Here is an 11,282-nt window from a genome sequence, read left to right as displayed (position 1 = left end):
AACGAGCCAGGAGCAGCTGACGCCGTGTCCCAGCGCGCCGGCGGAGGCGAGCAGGAATCCAGCAGCACAAAACCAGCCCTGTGCCCCCGGCCCCCTCCCTCCATCCCCCCCAAAAAATCTCCAAATCTGCCCAGTAACACCAAACCGGGCTCCTTTTCCCACCCTCCCTCCCGGCCAATCTCCGGCGCGGAGATGCGAGGGGCAGGAGCAAGGAACGGCGTGTTTGCCTTCTCCTCCTCCTCCTCTTCTTCCTCCTCTTCCTCCCGAGCTCGTTGTTTTTCACTGCGGGGCCGGAGGGGAGGCGTGGGTTGGAGCTTGGAGGCAGCTCCCCTCCTTTCCCAGCAAAGCAGAACACCCTCAGAAATATAGGAGGAGATTTCATCGCTGCTCAAGGGAGCCTTGTTGTTAATCACGGGTATTTTAGAGGCGGGATGAGAAAAGGAAGGCTTGGTCTTCCCTGGGTTCAGCCAGATCTTTTCAAGGGGTTTGTTTTTTCCCCTCCTCTTTGGTGTTTTTCCTCATCTCTGCCTGTGTTTGGGGAGCAGGGCTGGTGTGATTCCCGAGCTCCTGGGGCACTGGGAGTGAGGGACAGGGATTGCCCTCCAGAACATCCCTCCAGAACGCTGCAGGGATGAAAACACTGAACATGCTGGATTTCTTTTAGTCCCTGTGGCTCCTCCCTGCACCAGGGCTTTTTGCAGGCCACAGGGCATGAGCTGATGGTGACTGGGAGCAGAATAATAAACCACATTTTGACATTTCCTGGCCTGTTCCTGAGGCACCTCACCTTGTCACACCTGGAGCACAGCGGTGTCAGGGATATGCAATGCCTATCCCTGACATAAAGGATGGGTGTTTGGACCCCAGATTGGTGGTGCAGGCAGGATAACATGCTCTGAGATGCAGAGCTGTGCTGAAATGCAGCAGTGCCCAGGGAGTGGTGGAGGCCAGGTGATAACTGCTCTTGTGTGGAGATGGAGGAGCTCTGCTGTGTCCACAGCACTGATGGCAGTGAAAAGGCTGCCCAGGGAAGTGCAGGAGTCATCATCCCTGGGGGTATTGAAAAAACATGCAGACATGGCACTGGACTCAATCTTAGACCTCTTTTCCTACCTAAATTGTATGATTCAGCCTCAGCCCAAGGTGTTGTCATGGTTTAAAGCAAAGAAATCCTCATGGGATCTCAATAAGAATCACTGGGTTGGAAGAGACCTTCAAGATCATCAAGTCCAACCCAGCCCCAACCCCTCAACTAAACCCTGGCACCCAGTGCCACATCCAGGCTTTGTTAAACACACCCAGGGATGGGGACTCCACCACCTCCCTGGGCAGCCATTCCAGAACTTTATCACTCTTTCTGTGAAAAACTTTTAACTAATATCCAACCTGTATTTGCCTTGGTGCAGCTTGAGGCTGTGTGCTCTGGTTGTGTCAGTGCTGCTGGAGAAAGAGCCCAGCCCCAGCTGAGCACAGGCACCTTTCAGGAGGAGTAAGCTGAGGACTTGAAGGCAGTGGCCTTGCAGGGAAATTTCTGCCAGCAATGGTGGCAGCCAGAAGGGATTGTCCTGACATCCCAACACTTTGCAGCCACCTCTAGAGGAGTGCCACACTCCCCTGGTGTTTTGGGATGTCATGAAGGGATGATAGGACAAGCATCTGCTCGGCTCTGGGGATTCTGAAGGGCTGGAGGGAGAACATCTGCCTGCTGTGAGCAATGAGGGGTCAGGCTGAGTCCTGCAGGCCCTGTGTGGGGAAAACCACAGGGACAGAGCTTGTGTGGGGCTGCAGATGTCCTGGGAATGTCCAGGAGGGTGGCAGGGACAGCTGGCAGGGGCAGCGTGTCCCTGTGTGCTGCTGCTGCTGCTCCACCCCAGGGGAGGCTCAACCCAGGGCTTCTGGCACAAATGGTTTGTGTGGGCGAGGAGAGCCAGGCCCAGGGGCACAGAGCAACCCAGGACATCCCATGGCAGCTCTCCTGCAGCAGCTGCCTGAGGGAAACTCCAGGAATTCCAGCTCCCAGGGATGAGGGCACTGCCAGGAGAGCAGCACCAGCTCAGCACCACGGGCTCTGCCCTGCACAGGGACAGCACAGGCAGTGCTGGCAGGAGCTGTGCCAGTAAAGAGGTGCTATTTCTTAAAAAGGCCTCAGGGTGTGTTTTTCCTGTCCAGGCTGGGGATACAGATGGGTTTTGCCAGTAGGATGAGGGTACTCCTGGTGCAGGACAGCTCCGTGTTCATGAGGCTCCAAGGGGAGGCTGTCTGAGCTACAGCTCAGCCTTTTAGGCCAAGAGGATGGGAAAGGCAAGCAGGGAGTGGGCAAGGGGGGCAGCCAGCTTTGCACCAGGGTTATGGGAGGGAGAACACCTTCAGGAGGGGGTTTGCTGAGGCATGGCCATCCCTGGGCAATTCCCATCCCTGCCTGGGATCTGAGCAGGGCAGTGGTCAGTCCACAGCATCAGGGGCGGCCTTCCCTTCACTTTTCAAACCTCAGAGGAGACTTCCCTGGAAGAACAACTAAAGTTTGCTTTGGAGCAAAGATAATCTTCCCCTCCTCCCTCAGTGCTGAATGCTCTGGCATCGCACCAAATCACAAAGACAACATGAAACACACCCTCATTTCCTTGGCCTGTCTTCCCAGCCATCCCCCAGCAAAGAGGAGTGCTACAGCATCTGCGTTTCTAGCTGCAGCCTTCTTCCAGGGCCAGGTCTTTGTCACTTCTTTTGGTGCCAAAAGCTTTGAAATCTGCTCAAGGCATAAAACAAGGAGTGAGCAGCAGAAGCAGCACTGCCTGTCAAGCCCTGCCTGCTGCTGGTAGTGTGCCAAAGGGCTGCCAGTTTGCTCAGGCTTTTAAGGTGCATCACTGAGGCCACCACGATCCCAGGGCATTGCTCAGCATCCTTGTTCAGTGCACGTGGGGAATGGAGCCACTCAAATCTTTTCCCTTCCACTGTAGGCAAAAAAAACCCAAAAAACAAAAAAAACAAAACAAAACCCCACCAAAAACAGCAACAACAAAAAACAACAACAACAAAAAAAAACCCCACAAAAATGCCCCCCAAAAAACCAAAAACCAAACAAACAAAAAAACCAACCAACCAACCAAAACAAAACACCCCAAAAGCCCCCAAAACCAAACCCACACACACCAAAAAAAGGCTGGAATAAGGATGTTGGCTCTGCCCCACTGGAAGCTGCTGGCCACAGCCATGATGTTGAGTAATTTATGAGCTAAACAGATTTGGGAGAAGCTGAGCAGCACAGAGTGGTCCTGCTGGTGTATGCCAGGCCATTTCCTCCAGGAACTGGAAGCAAGATGGCATCAGAGGTATGTGTGGTATCCACTGTGCCTTCATCACAGCTCCTCATCTTCCTCCCTGCCCTCTTTGAAAGTGACTCAGAAGCCAGAGAAGGGGCTGTGCCCATCTCCATCCCCCTGGCTTGCTGCAGGGACATTGCAGTGTCCCAGGACATTGCTCCCAGCTCCTCCTTGGCTGATGGTGAGATGCACAGGGATAACACTGGGAAGAAATCCCACCCATTCACTGTAGGCTGCAGAGGACACAGGGGATGGACCCACCTTACACCCAGGAGTCTGGTTTGGGCAGGATGGGGAAAGCAGGATTTATTAAATCCTTCTGAAGGAGGATTTAGAGCCTGTAGGAGATGCCTAGCCAGGAGGAAATCATTCAGTGGTGGGCTAAATTGTCGCCCTGATTTTTTAAGTTCTTCTAAGCCTTCTGATGTTTACGTTCTTGTAACGAACTTTCTCACACACTTCATGTAAATAACTTATTGTTTGGTATTCTTTTATGGAGGAGGAGAAACTTGATGGACTGTTGGTTTGTCCGGTGTCATTGGAGAGGTGGCACTGTCGCCCTCCAATCCACTGTCACTTTTGGAAATCTATAAATATTAGAGTCAAAAAATAAAAAGTCCCTTTTTTTACCTTGGAAGGAGCAGCAAGTTCGTGTTGTTTCATGTCCTATAGTGTCACTGAATAATTTCCAGCTTTGGTATCTCCTGCTGCCTATTCCTTTGCACTTCACTGAGCTGCCCTTGCAGCCACCCTCCTGAGCTCAGAACCACTCCAGCAGGAGCTGGAAATCTCTGCCATCAACCCTGGCATTCCCATGCCCCCTCCTGTTTGCCACCTTTTGCCCTGGCCACTCAGACAGGGCAGGGGATTAAAAAGGGCAGTAAAATTACCAGGAGGGTGTACTTTGGGAATGATGTGCTGGACAGGGCTCAGGTGAGGCCTCTCTAATGGGGCAGGACAGGTCCCAGGGGTCAGATGCCACGTCTGGGTGTCAGAATGGGAAGAGGTGTGAAGCTTGGCATGGGGATGTGCATGCAGGCATATTTATTGCCTCTTAACGTTAAAATTTATGGTGCATCTTCTCTTCCAGCAGCATTTCCAGGATCCAACTCTTGGTTCCAGGACTGCAAAGATGACTCTGGGAAATGGCATGCAGTGAGTTTCCCCCCAGCCCTGGCACTGTATGGCCTGAGCTGAGGTTTTCCTCTGCTCTGCCCTCTCCTCCCTGCTGCTCCCATCCCTCCTGTTTGTTTTCCACACCCTGCAGAGCCAGCTGAGCAACGTGCTGTCACTTTTTCTTCCAAATGAAGCTTCATACAGTAATTTAAAAAGGGAAAATGTGGTTTGTGCCACTAATGAGAAATGTCCATGCCCTGCTGCTCTACCCCATGTGCTCCCCTTCCCTGCAGGAAAGCTCCTGAGCCACCCTGGTCCCCATTTGTTCCCAGCTGTGCCCATGGGCCTGGGGGAGATGGGGGAGTGACACCTCCAGGTGAGTCTCCAGCTCCTCTGGGCTGCAAACAGAGGGTTTGAAACCTCTGTTTGCAACCCCTTTTTTGCCCTCCTGGTGTCACCTGGTCACTGTTTAGGCAGATGGTGTAGAGGGAAGGAAGAGTTTCCCAGCGTGAAACCCAAGGGGTGTGTGGATGGTGCCAGGGTGAGCATTCTGTGCAGCTCCCAGGCAGCCAACAAACCTTTGACTGGTGACATGACAGGACACGGTGGCTTCAGAGAGAAAACAGTCTCCAGTGACCACCAGGAGCAGCCTCTGAGCCCCAACATGGGAGCTGACTCCATGCCCAAAAATCCCTTGGCAAATTCCCCATGAACCTCTCTAGGAACTGCACTGCTGCATGGCCAAATTGCACCTTCAGCTCTGCAAAACTGCTCATCCTCAGGGTGTTTGCACACCAGTGAGGAGCTGCCTGGGATTCCTCCTGCCTGCTGAGCACCAAACCCGGGACAGAGACTCCTCCTGGGGTCCCTGTGGCTCCCCATCCATGCTCAGCTAATCTGCTGGATTACAGTCCTTATATTTAACTGGATTAGATGGCTGTTGCTGCAGTTACTGTTACTGTTTTGCACTGGCCATGTTTATAGGGTGCTCTGGTCGTATTTATAGGGCTGCAGAATCAAGTTACAGCTTCAAGGGCTGCAGCCCTGTGGGTGACAGCAACCCTGGATAAAGTGGAGGAGCATCACCCATCAGTGCCAGCACTTCCAGGGTGGCACAACAAACAGAAAACACCTCCCCAGTGGAGTTTACTGAAATCTGCTTTGGGGGAACAGGGAGACAGCCCTAAACTCTGAAAGGGGGCAGGTCACAGAGCCCCTTGGTGTCCCTGTCCCCCTCCCTCTCCCCAGCCTGGCACGTTGGGAAGCTGCCAGCCCTGGAGCTGCCGTTATGGTGGCGGCAGCAAACACCTCCCTGAGGCTGGGCAAAGTCCAGTGCCACCTCCTGCGTGCCAAACCACCCTGCTGACCCTGCAGGGAAGCCTCTCTGCTCCTGGATCAACACCTCTGCTCGTCCTGGTCCATGTCCTGGGTGTTGGTGTGGAGAATAAAGCCCACATTGAAGCCGATTCAGCCCCAGCTAAATGCTGGCTTTCATTTTGCACAGGCCCTGCTGGTCAGGACACCCTCATGTCCACCTTTCCTGGGTGCAGAGGAGGTCCCTGAGGGCACACACACTCTTAGCTGGACTTAAGGATTATGAATATTGAAGTATATTAAATAAACAAGCCCCCTCCAGCTGGATCTCTCTGACTGCAGCCAATCTCAGCCACGCTGCACGTTCTGAGGAGCTAAAATTAGCTGTGTTCCCATGCAGAGGCTGTGCTTGGAGCATCACAGCTTCAGGAGCTGCTGCTGCTGCTGGTTTGGGTGTGAGTGCACGGGGCTGGGCAGCCCTTGTCCCAAAAATGAATTTTTTTCAAAAGCCACTTGCCTAAAGGCAAGGGTGTGTGAAATGAATAATCTTTGTGCCATGATTGAGATAAAAACACTGCTCACACAGGCTTGTGGAGCATCTCGTGCCTCGCTGCAGCCCCAGGATGCTTGGAAAGACTTGCAGAGCCCCCAGAGACTGATCTCCACCATGCTGCCCCAAACCCACAACCCCAGCAGAGCAAACTCCACATCTTTCCTTTGTATCTCCGTGTCTGGCTGCTTGCAGATGACTGTGGGATGAAGAAAGTCACCTCCATTGCTCGGGCATCCTGCACAACGCCCAGCAGGGACCATCCCTGGGGACAGGCAGTCCCAAATAAGCTCTTGGTGAGTAATGAGGAACTCCAGCAGATGCACTAAAAATAAGGAAGCATCAGGCAGCAGATAAATCAGCTGCAGGGGCCCCCAGGCTGATTTGTGGCCTGACCTCGGCCGCACTCACTGCACTCCTCAGGCCCCGGCTCTCCTGGCTGCAAAACCAAGGAGAATGAAAAGCAGGATGTCAAGGCTGGGTTAGCTTTCCCTTCTGCAGATAAATCACTTGGAGATGAGGAAATTGGCTGTGTTTGTTTGCCAACAACTCGCTCCCAGCGTGCCAGGCCTGGCCGAGCAGGGCGGCTGTGCCGGGCAGGCTGCAGGGCCCAGGTGGGAGGATGAGCAAACACCCTTTGCTGTCCTTGGCCTCGTGGGGAGGGGGTGGACAGTTACCCCTGATGCCTCAGGTTTTGGTTTTTATGTTTTTCAGATTCTGTGCTGGTTTAGTATGCAGTTCTGAGCTATCTATGAGGGGATGGTGAGCTCTCTTCACAGAGCAGAGAGACAAAACAATTCCTGCTCCAGCTGGGCACCAAGGACAAATGATCCAAATCTCAGGCCCAAGAGCACAAACAATGTGGAATGAAGAGAGAAAAACTAGGGACTGCATGGGCTGGAGCTGGAATTGGACAATTAACTCCAATGTGCAAATGGAGCAAAACTTGTACAAGTGAGAGACCCCGTGAGCGGTTGTGCATTTTGTGACCATTTTGCTTTATTGGGAATGTAGCCCTGGCTGGGCTCTTGTGCTGCCCATGGATCTAATGAATACCTCCTAATAAATCCCTGCTTTATTCTTTAGCTCTGTCTAGCCTCTGTTCCAGGTCAGCCTTCCCAAGGCATCATCCCCAGCAGCTCAGTGGCACCCAGGGATGGGGAGCAGGGTGTGAAGCAGCCACGGGCAGAGGGGAAGAGTGGAAGGACCCTCCCTGTTCTGCCCTGCAATATTTGGGTTACACCAACACTCTCCATCACTGCACAGCTACCAGGAGAGCTGCATAAATCACCAAAAAATTACCAATGCAAGGTCTTCCTTCAAGCATTTCCCCATCACTAGTACAAGTGTTGGTGTTTTTCCCATTCCATGCAAGAAATCTACTTTTTGATCGCTCACATCCCACGCTGTGTTTTGTGGGAACAGAGCTGGTGTCCAACAACCTTGCCAATATTCCCAGGCTGGTTGGGTGTAGTGTAAAGGCACATAGAGCTTGTTTTCCCTTCTCCAGCTGATGGGAAGTCAGGAAGGGTGATATGTTTCAGCTGGGGTATTGTGGGAAATCCAGGACTCTTGTACAACTAATGTGATTAAGTAGAAGCTGCTCATTGTTTACATTACACACATATTTATAGATTCTACAAACCACTAAGTACACACTTCTTGACTGATGCCTTTGTTTTGTTCACTCATTTTCTGCTTGTATTTCTCAGTATATGTGATTGGTTACAGTCTAGGTGGTTCACAGCCCTCTGTTACCTCGTTCTTACAATCTTGGTATTCGGTTTCTCAGCTTCTTCTTTCTTAATTTAGCACAATTTATGTTCTAATAGCCTTGATGTATTCTTAGGGTTTTGATAACAAACTCAGAAGCAGGCTGGCTGGTGCACACTGTGGCTTAACTCTTGCAAATGCATTGCAACACTGGGGAAGTAAATCACCCACAGAAGCAGGCTGAGCTCATGGATATTGAATCATAGCAAGTGTCTGTGGTTTTTGACGGCAAAGAACCTGTCTAGAGGCACTTTTGGCACCTGCAGGGCTTGATTTGGGTTGCCTCACTTATTAACTGCTTCATGGGCAAAGCTCAAGGAGTGAGAGAGAGCAGGAATTGCACCTTTCCCATCCCTGTTTTCCAGCAGCAGGAGCAATGTGCTCGTGTTCCCATCCATTCTGGAGCTGAACCGTGAAAACAAACGGAGGCTGATTACACCCTGCTCTGAGGAATGGCGAGGATGTGAGGAGCAGCAGAAAAACTTGCTCACTTGGTGTTTTGCTGAGTGCCTGCCAGAGCTGCATCTGCTCCTCGGCCGACGCAGCGCGGGATCGCTGCCTGGAGAGAAGAATTTGAATCATTTCTGTCACGTGGAGGAACAGGGAGCACAGACCCACCCTGATGGCCTTTGGGAGCTCAGAACTGATGCTGGTGTTCCTGGACTGCCATCTAAAAGACATCAGTGTACGGATTTTTCTTTTAGAGCAGTGTTTTCCAAAGTGGTTGTTATTGCAGGCATCTGGGGTTGTGTGTCTTTTAGAAACCTCAAATCTTTTATTGGTTATTATTTCAGGGGCTGAGCTTGAAAGGGCTCCAGGGTTCGGTGTCTTTTAGAAACCTCAGATCCTTTATTGAGCAAATCCTAAAATCCCACTCCTGGTGCCCCACTGTTGGAGTATAAATCAAATCCTCCTCTCTCACTTATGTGCCCTGAGTCTCCTTATTCCCTGCTTTTATACATGGAAATGTGTGTGTGGATCAAGCCTCCTCCCAAATGGACTGTTCTGAATACTGGGCCACGTCAAAGGCAGAAATATCCAATAAAATCAGACATGGGGAAACCAAATAAAGTAAAAAAAAGCTACAGGTAGAAAAGCTCAGCAGAACTGCAGCAGGAGCTGCTGAGAGGTTTTCTCCAGTCCCACCTCCCCTGCCTCAGCAGATCCTCTTGCTTGTGCTCTGTCTTGGAGCTGGGAGGGAGGGAAGAGCATGAACAGATGGGATTCCTTGCACAGGAAGGAGACACCTGGGTTCATGGTGAGGAGACCCTCAGGACCTTCCAGACCCAGGGCTGGGAGAGCCTCCTGCTGCCCCTTCCCTCTCCTTTCTTCCCATCTCTCAGCACCACCTCTTCAGAGGGCTGGGACCAGTTTAAACCCATTCATTTGGAGCCAAGGAGGGAGGAAGGTGCAGAAATACAATTACTGGGTCAGTGATTTATCTCCTGCAAGGTTCCCAGGGTGCAGCCTGCCTGCTGCAACAAAAATCACCATTCATCTGGCCTTGATAATCCCATAAACAGCTCCAGGTCCAACAGAGCCGTTCCCAAGGGGGAATGGATGGATGGATGCCTCAGACAGCTGCTCCCTCTGGGATGAGCAGTGCCCAAAATGGGCCCTTTCTTTATGCCCAGGCAAAGGGAAGGGGCTGGGGATCAACTGTGACCCCAGTGGCACTTGCTCAGGTCTGTGCTCGGCCTCTAAATCCTGGGGACATGCTGGGTGTGTTTGGAGGCTGGGAGGGATGTGGGTCTCTGAGCTGAGCTGTGTCTTTATCTCAGGTGTTTTAAATTGCAATAAAAACTGTCATAAATATATATATATATATTTTAAAATTAGCATTTAATTAGGAGGATCCCAAGGCCTGCTGTGCTCTGGTTTGGGAAGGGGCTGGGGGATCAACTGTGACCCCAGTGGCACTTGCTCAGGTCTCTGCTCAGCCTCTAATCCCTGGGCATATAACTGGGTGTGTTTGGAGGGTTTCTGAGCTGAGCTGTGTCTTTATGTCAAGTGGTTTAAATTACACTAAAAAATGGGATCTATATTTTAAAAAAATAGCATTTAATTAGGAGGATCCCAAGGCCTGCTGTGCTCAGGTTTGGCCAGGGGTAGGGAATGGAGCTGGGAGCATAACAGGGATATAACCAGCAGGAAAACCTAATCCTGGCATTCCAGGCAGCAATTAGCACCAGGGCTATGTCCATGTCACCCTGTGCTCCCTGTCTGCAAGGTTTGGGATAAAACTGGGGACTGGATTGTGCCTCCAGGCCAAGCTCACCTCGTGCCTCAATCCCTGGGTTTGAGCCAAGGCAGGATCATGTTGGCATCACATTTCCTTAGGGAAAACAACACCTGGGTGACTCCAGGGAGCATTGGTGGGGATGTGAGCAGGGCAGAGCTGCTGGCAGCAGCAGCAGCAGGAGGAGGGATGCTCCAGAGGATGGAACAGGAGGACATGAGCTGCAGCCAAGGCTCTGCTGGGCAGGGCTGAGCTCCCCAGCCTGTGCCCTGTGCAGCAGGCAGCACCAGGCACATCCCAGGCTGCTTTTCAGCTTTTCCAGATTTCAGCTGCAGTGAGCAGCTCCTCCCCAGAGCAGGGCACAGCCACCCTGGCCTGCCAAAAACCCCACCAGCAGCACTGAGAGCCCTCAGTGCTGGCTCTGCAGGCAGCCAGGCTGTGCCACAGCATCCTCCTCCTCCTCCTCTGAGATGGAGGCAGCACTGCAGCCTGGAAAATGGAAAATTCCCCACCAATAAAATGGGGAATTCAGGGAGCCTTCGGTGCTGACTGGCCAAGGAGGCACCAGCCCACAGCAAATGATGCAATTTTCCTTGGGCTGGAACTAGATGGTCTTTAAGCTGAATTTTACTCCAAGCCATTCCACAAATCCATGATTTCATGGCACAATCCCTCCCTGGCCCAAGAGAGCCCTGTGGAGCCGCTCCCCTCAGCCGGCTCAGGCTGATTTCTGCAGGGAGGGCAGTTAAAAATCCCAAATATTTCCCCAAAGGAGCGCCTTGCCAGCGAGCCGTGTCCAGGAGAGGGCAGGGTGAGCCAGCACAGCACCTGCGGTTTGGGTCCTGCCGAGGCATTATTTCAAACACAGACACAGCCTTGCTCTTTTTTTTGGTTTGATTTTGTTTTGTTTTGTTTTAATGTTCTGGGGTTTTTGTTTTGTTTTGGTTTGGTTTGGTTTGGTTTTTTTTGGTTG

Source organism: Geospiza fortis, unplaced genomic scaffold, assembly GCF_000277835.1.
Source record: "Geospiza fortis unplaced genomic scaffold, GeoFor_1.0 scaffold151, whole genome shotgun sequence".
Taxonomy (NCBI): domain Eukaryota; kingdom Metazoa; phylum Chordata; class Aves; order Passeriformes; family Thraupidae; genus Geospiza; species Geospiza fortis.
This window is presented reverse-complemented; position numbering follows the sequence as displayed.